Genomic DNA, 14,084 nt, shown 5'->3' on the forward strand with positions numbered 1-14,084 from the left:
ACAACTACGTTGCCATATGCAGAAGTGAAATGACATGAGTTACTGGTGGTGTTACATGATGAAAATATTCACTTCCTAGAAGATCACAGCTGCCAAGTCCAGAAGATATCACGAAGGTCATCTGGTCTGACTTGCTGCACAACACAGGCCATAGGCTTTCATCCAGTGATTCCTGCACCTAATTTACCTTCATGCTCCTCAGGCTCTTTACTATTATATTTTTTCAGCTATCACCTCGACCAATTAATATACATTAAATGAAACACTGAAGTGAAATGTACTTCCAGGTAATATGTTTGCAAAGAATTGCTAGGATTCTTTTACATTTTAAACGGTTAAAGTAAAACAAAATTAATATCTAGCTGAGCACCATCAGCGCTTGAATATGATGTTACTTCCCACGCTGTGGTTAAGGAAATGAAACACTGCTGACCTTTATACCCATTGTACGTGTAGGCTAGATCATGTGACAAAACGAGGCTTGCTGAACAGCAACAATAAGAGCATTTTTTTGAGTGACTTGACAGGCCAGCGTGATCTGTATGTTCTCCAGTCCAGATGGGGACAAGAGCTAAAGGGTAAAAGCACAAAAGTATGGGCAATTTTCCCTAGAACGTAAAAGCAAAACTGTAGAGATCCTGCTAAATTCTTCTTTCCTCAGCTAATCTCCACAAGTGACTTTAATCATGCTGCTATTAATACATGTTTATTTAAATGTGGCTGAATAATGAAGTCACTTCACTTAGCCACAAGAACTTACAACTGAGGTTCTATACAATGGGATATGATAGAGGGATGCCATCAGGCTACATGAGAGGCTCATCTAAAGGAAGGTTAAGACATGGATTATTTTCTTTTTTCGTTTTTGCAATGAATTTTAATTATATATCATCTTGGTAAAGAGCATGGGAAAGTGCGGAAAGTAGTAAGTTCTGAAGGATTGGGAAAGCTCTGTGGCACGACGCTGCACTATGCAATTTTGTTTCTACTTTTTGAACAGAACCCTGGATGTATCTACACGTGCCCCCTCCTGTTAATGAGGCAGTACAGAAGATACTAATGATTCACTGACATATCTGTGCAGCACCTCATTAGCATAATGGCACCCATGTGCAATTCAAAAGTGTTGCTTTTGGAAAGCAGGCCACTCAGGTAAACAGGGGCCTTTCAGAAGGACCCCCCAGACTTAAAAAGCCCTTTCTTCCTATTTGGTTTTAGGAAGTAGGGGCTTTTGAAATCAGAGGGGGTCCTTTTGAAAGGCCCCCATTTACATGGGTAGTGTGTGTCCTGAAAGTGGCACTTTTGAATCATGCACGTCCGCCTTTATGCTAATGAGATACTGCATATTCATGTTAGCGCCTCATTACCATCTTCTGAACTGCCTCATTAACATACCCTCCTTCCTTTCGTGTAGATGCAGCCTCCTTGTTTTAATGCAAGGGTGCAAAAAAAAAAAAAAAAAAAGTCAGAATCAGTAGCTTTGAAACAATGTACAGAATAAGAGATTCATTTTCTTTCCTCTTGGGGGAAAGAAAATATTTTCTGCATTCTTTAAGAAATTAAATGTAAATAATATCAAAACCTGATCCATTTATTGTTTTATTCAGCATTGACTGCAATGAGAATTGTGCCTCAGCAAAACAACTTAGATTTGGCCTGCAGTTATTATACAGAGGATTTGACTGATTATCAAGTGATAGTTCTGAAAAGTTAACAAAATTACACTGTAACATACAGAAAGAAAAAAATAATAAAAATGTGGTAAGGGAAAAGTATAGCACCCAACACAATGAAACCCCACCTAATTGAGGCCTTTAACTGCTACTGCAATATATTTGTTTAATAATGTATGAAGAATAATACGTGTGGAAATAAAGGGAAGTATTTACCTGAATAACACCATCTCTTGTATGAAAGCTAAATTTTCCAATTTAATTATTGTCACTCTCTTGCATGCTTAGCAGTAAATTAGATGGGATATATCTGCAAGAGAAAAAAATCATTGGTAACACAGAGAATGCATTAAAGAAACCAAGTGGAAGGAAAGAAAAGTAATGCTGAACTGCTCTGCATCTTCTGCCTTCTTCCCCTTTATTATTTGTAGCAAATGAAAGCAGGACCTGAAGCAATGTGTCCCTGGGAGTGGGGAGTGAGTATGGGGTATATCTGTGTAAATACAGTTTGCCCCTGTTTTGCTTCAGTTTGTTAAGCAAGACTTAGGGGCAGCTAGCAGGAGCAGTGAATGAGCAGTGAAACAAGCTGCCACCCCATGGCCAGCTGCTCACTCACTGCTTCTGCTGGCTTGATTTGGCTCTGGGCAAAACCCCAGTGATTTTGGTTCCAGTCCCAAAGAACAGTCCAGCCATAAGACGTCTACAGCATCCATTGAAGTAAACTTAAAATAATAGACACTCATTATGGAGACAATTTTTACTATTACTATACTATTACTGAGACTGTGAGGAGAAACAGGTTGAACAAGTCTTACATCCCACATTTTGTTAGTCTTTAAACGCTACATTTCTGCTGCTTTGTTTTGCTGGAGTACAGCCTAACAAGGCTACCTCTCTGTATTTACGTAGATACACCCAGGCTCTCTCCACACTTCTAGATATTTGTAAGGAACACATCCCTTCAGATCTTGCTAAGAGACACAGAAGAATGGAGAATTCCTCCTATAAACAAAAAGGAATATTAGGGTGTTACAAAAGATTTTAGAAACATTTTATAGAGAAACAGTGTTCTGTGAAGTCTGTGGCCAAATAAAAAGAGAATCATGAATTCTTCCTGGTTTGGCTCTAGCGGTTGGGTTATCATGGGAGAAAAAAATCTGCTGATCCAGTTTAAATCAAGATCATTTAAAATTCTAGTTCCTAATCTTCTGGGATGCTGTGCTGTCTACCAGACTACAATTATCAGTTTTAAGAGACAGTGCCAATCATTGCCCCCATAAATCAGTTATGCACAATCTATCCTTGAATAAAGATTCAGCTGTTCACAATTGTACGTTAGGAGCAACCCAGTTTCCAGTGTGGATTAGAGAATAAACTACTACGCACCTCTCAGTCAACTGTATGTCATTCAGATAGAGAGGGGAACTGGAAGCCTGCACACACATACTAATGTTTGAGAACTACTGATAGCAGATTCAGCATGGATAATGTTTAAGAAAGATGGATTTCCTACTTTATTTCCATCCTACCAATACCTCTTGATTTTGTTACTTATTTAATTTACCAGCTTTGTAACAGTGAAGTCAACACAAATATAAAATTTTCCAGGCCTGATGCTTTCATGGTTGCCTAAGGGGAGAAAGGAAGGAACACGTTGTCTCTCCGCTGTGCAGGGATTTGGTCCAGCTGCACTGTTACACTAAGATTTGACATTGCTCCATGTATTCACCTAGGATAAACTTTGGAAAGTGACTTCTGTAATCTAGCAAGTTTACATTTACGTTTATGGACTCTTCCCAATATTTGCTTTTAGAGCCCATTTCACTATTTTTAGATGTCTGGGAACCACTGTCCTTTTCCCTTGGTCCCAGTAGTAGTAGGCATCCTTCAGTCTGCATAGACTATGGATCGCGCCCTTTATAGTTTCAACTGAGGACTTGTAGATGAAGTCCCTTGGTCCCAACTCTCTCAAAATGTCCCTCATTTTGAGAGAGAGAGAGAGAGCACCCATTTTATTCCAAAATTACCTCTCTTCCATGCAAATATGGTCCCCCTTACTTTTATTACTGCCCATTTTTACAGCAGAAATGCAGAAGAAGTTACTTATGATGAAGGAATCACATTAGACCACATTGCAAGTTTCCTGCGTGAACAATCCCTGGGTGCCTTTCACTCACGGAGAGCGTTACCAAACTGAGTCATGTGCTTGGTTATGATCCGTTTGGAAATATATTTAATCACACCATGCCCAGTGAAACACTGCAAGGGTCTAATTTACCTGTTCACACTACTGTCATCTTCTAACAGAGATGTAATGAATATTGGTGGAGGCTGGTCTGCTTTCTCCTTGTGAGATGCAAATTCAAAGTGCACTGGCCTTAAGTGTAAATGGAACTCATCAAAGCCCATCTCCCCTGCAAACACCTTGTACATCCTGAAAACAAAAATAGGAATATCAGGCACAGTCATTTCATTTTTTAAAAAATGTTTTGTAATGCTGTAAATAATGCAAACCTAGAAATCCACTATCTATTAGATACATTTTTAGCGTGTATGATGAGGTTTACAAGTCCCACTCTAAACCAGAACAAGGCATCAAGAAGTACTGGACTAAGGAGACCCAGCTGCAGATGAGGGGTCAGTTTAAAAAAAGGCACTAGCAGGTTAGTGAAATGTTACAGAAAAGCTATTTAGGCTATGTTATGCATGAGAGACCTTATAATGGCATAGCTAGTGTAGCGTAGACATAGCCTTGGTGATTATTTGGCAAAGCCACCAATAGCATAGAGAAACCCTAACTCTCTCTTCCCCTCTGTGGGAATAGAAAAAAGTGAAATAAAAGACGGAAGTAAACGGGAGGCTGCAAAGGGTGTCACATGTAAAAGAATAATGTCACACATCAATCAACACAGTGTAAGAAGTCTTAGAGGAACAGATGTGTTAGTCTGTAGCTTCATAAGTAACAAGCAGTCCTGTAGATCCTTAGAGACTCAGAAATGTGTTAAGTCATGAGCTTTCATGGACAAAACCCACTTCCCCAGATGAACAGAGAAAAAGAATCCAGGATTTATATAGCAGGGAGTGGGGAGAAGGAATTCTTCCACAAAAGAATTTTACCGCAAGATTACGGAGGTGTCAGGGATTTTTATCCCTTGGGCATTATCATCCCCGTGAGCCAGGGGAAACAAGCCTTTGGCCATTAAACATCAATGCAGGTACAGGTAGAATCTAAAGATACATAGGCTGCCATTTAGCAGCCCCCTGCAACGGTCACTCTGTGTCAGTTGGTTGCCCCGGTAACTTGAACTCATGAATAATTCATGATCATGGATTTGAATTCCGGGCTCCTGATTGGACACAGGTGGGCAGTTTCTGGAAACTTCCCGGCCCAGAGGACCTGTTTGAGAACAGGTGCTCAGAACTTTCATATGATAATTACCTCATGAATCATGCAAGAACTCTGTCTATATAAGTCAGGCTGGTCCTGGCATTCTGGGCCGTTGGGTACTGCAGACAAGGATTCTGCTGACCCTACACGGGTAAGCGTGGCCAATTAGGCGTCCGCTGATCCCGAGGCCAGGCACAAAGCCGAAGCAGAGCTGAATCACGGCTGCACCTGCAGCCACTGAGCTAAATCACTGAGCTGAATCACTGCCGCGCTTGCGGCCATCTCTGATTGGAGCCTGTGCCGCCTTGCGGCCCGAAGCGGCATCATCGCGCCAGCGCGCCTCACCACACGCTAGCTCACACTTGCATCGAGGAGCGGCAAGCAGACCCTTCGGCCAGGCCGCTGGGTGGCGAACTGGCCCCCCACTTCGGTGGGGGGTACTGTGTACCCGGTGGCGCAACCAGGGGTCTGCCAACACCATCGTTGTCACTCCGGCCTTAACATCACCCACGCCGCTTCACGACCTACCTGCTACGTCACTACTGGATTGGACCCACACACCGGACAGGACCTCAACTCACCTAATTGTGACAACTCCTACTAAACCAGACACATAATTTTATCCACCAGCCCGCGTTTTTACATGGAGCTTACAGACATTTTCTCTCAAACTAGCCTGGGATACCGGGACCCTCTGTGAGGGAGCGGGGGGTTGCTCCTCCGTTGTTCACCCTCCCTGAAGGGGGAGGGGAAGTACCTGGGGGCCTGACCCCTGAGGCCAGGCCTAAAAGCCCAGGCTGGGATACTATTTCAGATATTCAAAGCACATTTAATTAATAATTCCGTTAGTACTTATTAGGTATACATTTGTTTAATAATTAGTTTCATTAGTATTTATTAGACTCTTAGCTGTTGCAATTGTTATTTAAAAAATAAGGTGAAGGTTTAACCTCCCTTGCCCTCTTGCCCATCCTTTTATATATTGCAGGTGCAGGTCCATCCTCCCTGCCTCCCCATTGTTGCTTACCTCACATGGCCTGTGGCAGAGCAAGCTGCCTCCCAGGACCCTATTTAGTTGGGCCTATTGGGAGTAACGGGGGGGCCTCCCAAAAGAGGAACAGCCTCGACCGCCTCCTAGGCTCCAACCCTTTCAGGGCAGGTTAGCACCCTGCCCCTGGTAGGAGGTGAGGCCTAGCAACCTCACCTCTCCTCTTCAAGGAAGCAACGGGGATTTAAATACCCATTCCTAAACACACTCACCTATATTTATTAACCTAACCCATTTTGCCTTCCGGAATAATAAAATTTTAAGACACCAGCCAAGGAACAACATGGAAACAATGTTAATTGTAAGTTGAAGTTACTGATAACTTTTAAGTGTTGATACTTTAAAATCTAATTTGTGTTACCCAATAAAGATATTAGTTACTTTGTTTTTTAAACGTAACCTTTGTCCTGGTCTCAGTGTCTCTGCCAGCCACTTCTTTCCAGGAGGCCTTAGAGGGGACCAGAGCGTACTGGGGTGGCACTCTCCCATCTTGAGGTTGCAGCAGGGTTCTGGTTCAGGTCCTGGGATCTGCGCACAGGACGTTCACGCACCTCCTTGTTCAGGGACTCATTTAAATATTTAAATACCTGTCCATCAAGAGAGTCCTGTCAGGAGGGAGACATCTGAATTAGAATTAATTTACAAATTTGAGACATTTAACCAAAGCATAAACAACAATCTTACCTATCTTAAGCATTAAAAAGGCAATTTCCTCACCTTTGATATTTGTAGGAATGTAACACATCCTGCTTAATTTGCTTCATTAACTGGTCCAACTAGTAACAGAGAGGTAGCCATGTTAGTCTGTATCCTAACAAAACAAAAAAGAATCAACAACATAGCACTTTAAAGACTAACAAAATAATTGATTAGGTGATGAGCTTTTGTGGAGCAGACCCAATTCTTCAGATCTGGAGATAGCCTATTTCCAGCTCTGAAGAAGTGTATCTGTCTCATGAAAGCTCATCACCTAATAAATTATCTTCCTAGTCTTTAAGGTCCTGTGTTATTGATTCTTTTTTGTTTTGTTAGGATACAGACTAACACAGCTACCTCTCTGTTACTAGTGGGACTAGTTAATGAAGCAAAGTAAGCAGGATCCGTAAACCTGGGAATCCCGGGCACCCCATCATCTCAGGCATTGGCACTCTCACTACAAGATTGTTTGGATATGTGAACTCTCAATTCAGACCCTATGCTACCAGCACTCCCAGCTTTCTTCGAGATACCACTGACTTCCTTAGGAAACTACAATTCACTGGTGACCTTCCTGAAAACACCATTCTGGCCACCATGGATGTAGAGACCCCTCACACCAATATCCCACATGAAGATGGACTTCAGCCTGTTAGGAACATTATCCCTGATGAGACCAAGGCACAAATGGTAGTGGACCTTTGTGACTTTGTCCTGACCCACAACTATTTCAGATCTGAGGACAATTTATACCTTCAAATCAGCGTCACTGCTATGGGCACCCGCATGGCCCCACAATATGCCAACTTTTTATGGCTGACCTGGAATGACACTTCCTCTGTTCTTGTCCCCTAGCGCCCCTCCTCTACCTGTGCTACATTGTGCTTCGTCATCTGGACACATGGGAAAGAGGGTCTTGAAGAGTTCCACTGTGATTTCAACAGTTTCCACCCCACCATCAACCTTAGCCTGGACCAGTCCACACAAGATATCCACTTCCTGGATACTACTGCGCAAATAAGTGATGGTCACATAAATACCACCCTATACCGAAAACCCACGGACCGCTATGCTTCTCTACATGCCTCCAGCTTCCATCCAGGGCACACAACATGATCCATTGTATACAGCCAGGCACTAAAGGTACAACTGCATTTGCTCCAAATCCTCAGACAGAGACAAGTATCTACATGAGCTTTACCAAGCTTTCCTGAAACTACAATACTCACCTAAGGAAGTGAAGAAACAAATTTACAGAGCCACATGTGTATCCAGAAGCCACCTACTACAAGATAGGCCCAACAAGGAAAACAAAAGAACACCATTGGCCATCACATACAGCCCCCAGCTCCAGTGCATCATCAGTGATCTGCAACCCCTCCTGGACAACGATCCTTCACCCTCGCAGACCTTGGGAGGCAGGCCTGTCTTTGCCTACAGACAGCCTGACAACCTTAAACAAATTCTCACCAGCAACTATAGACCACAACACAGTAACTCTAAACCTGGAACCACTCCCTGCAACAAACCTCACTACCAACTCTACTCACATACCTACATCAGCGGTATCATCACAGAACCTAACATCAACCATATCATCAGGGGCTCTTTCACCTGCACATCTGACAATGGGCCATATCTGCCCTGATGAACTGACTTATTTTCTCCTCTCTCTTGATGTTCACAACTCCACATTAACGGCCAATAATGGGCCATTTCCACCCTCACTGAATATACCTTGTCAGCTCTGGCCCTCCCCCTTCCTGAGATCCCCTCTTTAAATCCTCCTCTGAAACCCCCCTACTCATGCATCTGAAGAAGCGGGTCTTTGCCCACGAAAGCTTATGCTTCAAAATATGTTAGTCTATAAGGTGCCGCAGGATTCCTTGTTGTTTTTGAAGATACAGGCTAACATGACTACCTCTCTGATACTTATGGCAATAAAGAAAACAGAAGAGAAACAGAACTGAGACTGAAAATCCCTCCTCCCTCCACATTCTCCCATAATTACACGCCTTATAATCAGCTTGTCTTGACACACATATGGTATATGGACATTACTAAAGAACAAAGCAAAAAGACAAGACAAAGAAGCTGTGTAAAATAACGTAGACAACATATGTATTTCCAGATATAAATCAGTTTTCCACATGGGAGAGTAAATTGTGATTGTTTTGGCAGTCCTGAAAAGTTTCATTAAAGCTCTGGCACACACTAGAGAATCAGCAAGTTTAGTTTCAGTTGCTTCATTTTACTTTGCAAAGCTGAAAAGCAGTTTATTAGCTTTTTAAAATTTTCAGTCCAAATCCCAGTGTCTTTCATAGTAGATAGCTTAATGAACTGTTATTTTCAACACACCAAAGCAAGATATACAAAATTAGTTCCTTAAAATATCACATTCAGGAAAACTACTAATGTTTATATTGCTGTGCAATCTACCCGACAGCATAATTTACCTGAAACAAATTATATGTTTACACTGATTTACATATGCCATCTTGAGCCCTTATTTTCCCTTCAGAGCTTTTTACTAAAAGCTTACTTATTCCCATAGCAAGGACAATTGACTCCTGGTATTTTAAAGACTTATGTTCTTACCAACTTACAAACTGCTGTTTTTTTGAGCATTTTTAACTGAATTCCAGATTTCAGATTAGGGTTATTAGGTAAATTTTCTGTCAAAAACACTTTTTGAAAGAAAATGTATTTAATAGAAAAGCCAAATATTTAGTGAAAAGCTTCTCCTTCACAGACATTATTATTGTTATTAGTTTATTAGCCACGTGGTATGTTATAAGTGTCTGCTAAGGAGCCTTAGGTCTTCCCTGGACTGAGGTGATTTTGAATGATGTAGAGGTTTCCGTAACACGTTATTTTTTACAGGGATGAGTTGTTAGCTTATAGCCCAATCCCCAACCTGGATGACCAGGGAATCGCTTTTTGTCTGGTCTCTACGAGTCGACCTGTCTGGCTTGGGTTGCCCTACCAGGAGCACTAGTTTCCTGCTGGCATAGCTCTGAGGGTCCCCCGAGACATGCAAGCCTCCCACCACGTCAAGGTAGCAATCCTATCGGGTGCTGCACAAGAGACATTTCAACAAGAACCAAGCTACATATTTTCACTTCCTATGTGAAATGAGTGCTGCTGTGCGGCTCACAGACATGGCACATTGTCCAGAGCAACACTAAGAAAATTCAGCCATTTGTCAATAAATGCCTGAGGCACATTCTCCAGCTGAAGGTGTACAATAGAATGTCAAACGAAAACTTGTGGACCAAAACAAACCAGAAGCCAGTGGAGATCCATATCAAAAAGAGAAGATGGTGATGGACAGGCCATATCCTGTGTAAAGACTGTGAGGAACGTATCATTGGACAAGCATTAGAATGGAATCCAAAGGGAAAGAGGAAAAGGGGACATCCCAAACAAACATGGCAATAACGATCTGGAACCGAGTGGACAGCTCAACAGTAACCAAAAGGCTGTAAGGTCACTAAAGGCGTTCCACCAGTGGCTAGAATACTGCCCCAGGTTTTACCCCGCGACCTGTGTCGATGTCTCCGGGGCCTGGTCCAATGAGGTTTTCAGGGTGTGTGACGAGCTGCCCCCGTTCCCCAGAAGAGACGACAGACAAGGGATCAACTTAACCACAAAACGTTTTATTGAGGGAGAAAGGGTTCTTTTTATAATAGGGTATTTCTTTTATATTAAAGTGAGTTATCTGTGTTTGTATACTAAAGAATACAACTATTCAACTCCCCTACTTTCCTAAGCCTAGCACAGGATTTGAAATGCTTATAGACTAGTAGCCTTCAATATAATATAATATCGTAATAACCAGCACTACTCTAAACCCTCCTAACACTTACTTTGGGTCCAGAGATGCACATAATGCTCTTCTTCGCGTGCTGAAAGGGAAAAAATTATGACAGAACTGTATATTTATATGTATATAATATTTATATCTGCAGCTCTTCCTAAGGTGGCTGAAGTCGCTCAACCCTAAGCAAAATACCTCGGGGAGCAGATCTTACATTTATCTATATTAAATTTACCTAAGCTTCGCTATAGGTTCTTTATTAAATGAGTTGCCCTGCTGGCCAGGCAGGGGAGAGCTCAATAAATATAAGGGGTTTCCGCTTGTGGTACTTTCCCTCACAATATAAATGGGGTTATCCTACTTTAAAAGGTTATCCCCTCAATTCAATAATGGAACTGTCTATTTCGACCACTTTGTTATAGTAGCCCTTTATTGCAGAACCAATTTTACCCTTATGGGGTTAAAATGCCAGGGTTATCCCGATAAATGGGTTTGCCCACGGCTGCTCTTACCTCTACTTAAAAGTGAGGGAGCTAACAGTTCTGTTTACAATAATAATAACTATAGGCTAATCCTAATCTAGTCTTCTATCTGCATGTATAGTTACAAGGCTAGGTCCTATAAGACCGCCTCCTGTGCTTTACAAATGACTATAGGAAGTAAAGGTCACAAAATATCTGGCGCGCCTAATTTAAACAATCTCAGAATCCCTAGCTCTACCGTAAACGTAACAGCAACATGGGATAACGATTAACAATGTAGCTACTAAGAATATCACAGATAATAAAAAGAGCACAAAACCTATTTCCATAACTAACAATAGGAATCTAACTAATCTAAATGCTCATGTGAGTGGAGGTTTGATGGTACTGTAATACCTATGCAATCCCGATCTGTCAGTCCGGGCGCTGGGCCCGCAGGTCTCTTCACCGGATGCTAAGAAGAGAAGCCCTCACAGCGCTCTTTTACAGCTGCCACGGACAGGCAGACAGGAAAGCAAAGGAAAAAGAAGAGAGGCCAGGGGGAAAAGGCCAGCGTGGTACACAAAACCCCCCTGGCTAGGAAGCAGCCTGCATTCCTACCACCGGCCCGCAAGGGGTCGGCGGCCGCAAAGGCAGAACCGCTTCTGCGGCTCACCTAAGCAGGGCACCTGCCGGCGCGGTCTGCTAGGTGAGCCTCCCCAGGCAAAGCTCTGGGGTTTAGATAGTGAGTTCAGTTCAGTTCTTCCGGGCTGGAGCTCTTCAAAAAGGCTTCGTAGCCGGAGCTCTTCACAAAGGCTTCGGCGGCCCACGGCGGCTGGGGAGCGATGACTGACTCGCCGATAAGCTTCTGCCTTCTCCGCTTCGAATCTTTGGCTACAAGCGAGAGTCCAGCTCTTAACTCAGTCCTTTTAGATCTTCTTGGTCCGCTCCTCTCTTCGTCCTCCGGCGGACTGAGGTGCTGTGGGCTGCGCTCCGGAATTTATGGAGCCAGGGCGGACCTGGTTGAACACTGTCACCTGGCAGGTCCGCACCTGCGTTGCCCCAGCAACCAGGATGCACATTCTAACTGAATATTCATGAGCATCTTTTTCTAGCCTATCAACACATAGAATTTTAAACCCTTGCTCATGAATATTAATATACCTTATGAATATGTATTTTAACCGGCCACCCTAACGGCCGCTCCCTATACCTTACATTATACCTAAGTTACATATGCACTTTTACACTATATTTCAAAATGATTCTTTCTTTATTTTTGTTTTACTCTTAGGCGGATTGACAGAGAATAAAGTTATGAAGATAAAAGTAAAAACTTTTTATTTTTAAATTGCTCAATTTCTCGAGGCTGCCTGGAAAGGGTAGTGGAAGGCACACAAACCTCACAGCCCATGGCCAGGGACATGTTCTCTTAAAAGAGGAATTTACAACAGGCAACAAAGCTTCCTGAACACAGTAAAAGCAGCTGGCTTAAGATGGGAGCAAATCAAGACTACCACTAAGGATCGCAAGAGATGGAGAATGACTGTGGAGGCCCTATACTCAACTAGGAGCCCAAAGGATTAATCATCAATAATCATCATCATCATTATTAGCTGCTGACAGCCAAAATTTTCCACCAGGGAAAACACCCACCTTTTCCCAGGTAGGTCTATATCAGATCAGCGAGGTCAAACCAGAATTATACTTGCTGGTTGTTTATTGACATACATGAATAAACTGAAAGACACCAGGCTTCTTAACCTGTTTTTGGCATGTGGTCATTTTATTTTTTAAACAGGCACATGACCTTAAAACCACAGAAAAGATTGCATCTATGTCCACTTTGTTAATGATCAATAACAACAAGAAGTCCTGTGGCACCGTATAGACTAACAGATCTTTTGGAGCATAAGCTTTCATGGGCAAAGACCTGCTTCGTCTGCGGGTCTTTGCCCATGAAAGTTTATGCTCCAAAAGATCTTTTAGTTTATAAGGTGCCACAGGACTTCTTGTTGTTTTTGAAGATACAGACTAACATGGCTACCTCTCTGATGCTTAACAATCAATGTGCTTCTCCCTTCTCCCTTTGCTCCAGGAAGGCGGAAAGCATTTTCACTAGATGAAGGGCCTAGCCCCCCACTTTTTAAATGTTGATTTTGACCACCGATTTTAAAGGAAGTAGGAGCTAAGCACAAAAATGTCATTTGTCTTTTACCAGCATTAGGTTACACCAAGGTTTATTAAAAACATGAACATTTGTAAATGCTATGTATGCAACTCTTCCATGTATCAGGAAAACACGAGGTACCATAACATGCACTTTGTGCTAACCTGGCCAACTGTGCACTCTCCCTGGCTGTCTCTATCAATCGATGGCAGAGTGTGATAAGCTCCAGGAGCCTGGAGAAGGTCTCCAGAATAAAGGTTTGTTTTTCATTGCCTTGCTTCTTTTCTTCATCTTTTCCTGACTCTAACGTGAACATAGCAATATCCTGCACAAGGAGTGGATCTTCCATTAGTGTGTTTGCAAATAACAGTCAGTAAAAGAAAACAAGGGAAATATTATTATTAATTACATTTGTTACAGGAGTGCCTAAGGGCCAGCACTCTAACTAGAGTTTCATTGCATAGGCACTATATAAAAGCAGAACAGAAGTTCCAGTCTTGACACAACAGACAAGACAGCCATTTGGTAGAAGGGATATAACAGAGTGAACAATGGAATGATAGCAAACAGGATGTTAGTAGAATGATGTTTTTGTTGTTTTTGTGCGTGGAGGGAGTGGGTTTATCCAGGAGGAGTTAACCTAAATGGAAAGAGAAGAGAAGAGTGAAGAGGGTAAGATGAACAGGCATGGAATGAAGCTGAGGTGAAGAGACTATGGGGAAGGTTGAAGGGGAGGAGAAATGTGGCAGGGGAGTAAACAGCCAGTTAGCACAGAGTACAGAAAGTCCTGATTTAGTGGCTTCTGCCATACTGACATCTGTCTCTCTC

General features: G+C 42.5%; 1 pseudogene; it reads right to left on the bottom strand.

Moving 5' to 3' along the window:
• Positions 1-457: 457 nt before the first annotated feature.
• The window catches only part of LOC142010703 (uncharacterized), a 35,405-nt pseudogene continuing 21,778 nt past the window's right edge, over positions 458-14,084 (bottom strand).

This window comes from Carettochelys insculpta, chromosome 3 (genome assembly GCF_033958435.1).
Source record: "Carettochelys insculpta isolate YL-2023 chromosome 3, ASM3395843v1, whole genome shotgun sequence".
NCBI classification, from domain to species: domain Eukaryota; kingdom Metazoa; phylum Chordata; order Testudines; family Carettochelyidae; genus Carettochelys; species Carettochelys insculpta.